Source organism: Gekko japonicus, unplaced genomic scaffold, assembly GCF_001447785.1.
Source record: "Gekko japonicus isolate JY-2015 unplaced genomic scaffold, Gekko_japonicus_V1.1 scaffold640, whole genome shotgun sequence".
NCBI classification, from domain to species: Eukaryota; Metazoa; Chordata; class Lepidosauria; order Squamata; family Gekkonidae; genus Gekko; species Gekko japonicus.
The window spans coordinates 244,762-245,826 of record NW_015174860.1 but is presented as its reverse complement, the minus strand read 5'-3'; positions in this window follow the sequence as shown (position 1 = coordinate 245,826).

The window sequence follows — 1,065 nt, the reverse complement described above, 5'->3', positions numbered from 1 at the left end:
CACCTGTGGCTAGGAACTCAGGCACCCCAACCGCCCAGCAGGGTGTGTGAAGCACAATCTTCTCCACAGTTCACGCCTACTCATGAGAAGGAACTCCTCTCTTCAACTGCCAGTGTGTGTGTGTGTGTGTGTGTGTGTGTGTGTGTAGGAGCAGTGGGAGTCAGGCCCAGAAAGTGGAGGAAAACCGTTGCTCCTAGAAAGAGGTTGTGGCCTACAGTAACACCTCCAGCTAGAGAGGGCACAGGAGAGATCGTTTCTCGTCTCTTCTGTTTTGTAATCCACATCATGAGGGTTTAGGATTTGAGGCACATGGACGAAGCAAGTACCCCAAGACTGACCCCTTGCCCAAAGGGGCTTTCATGCCCAAACCACTCCCCATCCCACCCTGCTGCTTCCATACAACCAAGGAGGGCTCGTAATGCACCCTCCGCCCATCTCTCAAAGGGAGGGTAGCACACAGGCTGAAGAGGGCACTGGACAGACACCAGATATGGGCAGTTCAGGACAGCTGAAGGGGAGGACATTCAGGGTCTTCAGAAGCAAGATGGGTGGGATTTAAGCTCATGTGGGGAGACCGTCACATCCTTACTGAGAGGAGACAACAGGACAGACCTTCACCCCCCAGGATTCAGTGGGGGGGGGGGAGTCTCCCCGATGGCTTCAGACCAGAGGACTAAGTAAGAACAATACTGCTCTATGAGCCTTCCCTTCCCCCACCCATAGCACTGAGGAGCTTGGGAAGGCAAAGTCACAAGCGAAGCCAGCCGAGGGTATTGGATTCCACCACAGAGAGGGAGCGGGAGTGGGGGGGGGGCGCTCAAGGAGGAAGTAGAGGAAGACGGGAACCAATGAAAGCCATGCTCCACTCCAGCCCTTACCTTGCGGCTGCTCGTGACATTCCCAATACTGTGTTAGGTACTTTCCCAGCCCCAGCCGTATCACTGCTGCCCCCTAGACAGCTCACAGGCCCAGTTTAGTAACAGCATAATTGCTTAAATTAAAAAATTAAAATATATATACATATATATATATATACTGTACACACACTGACGACAACAGAACAGT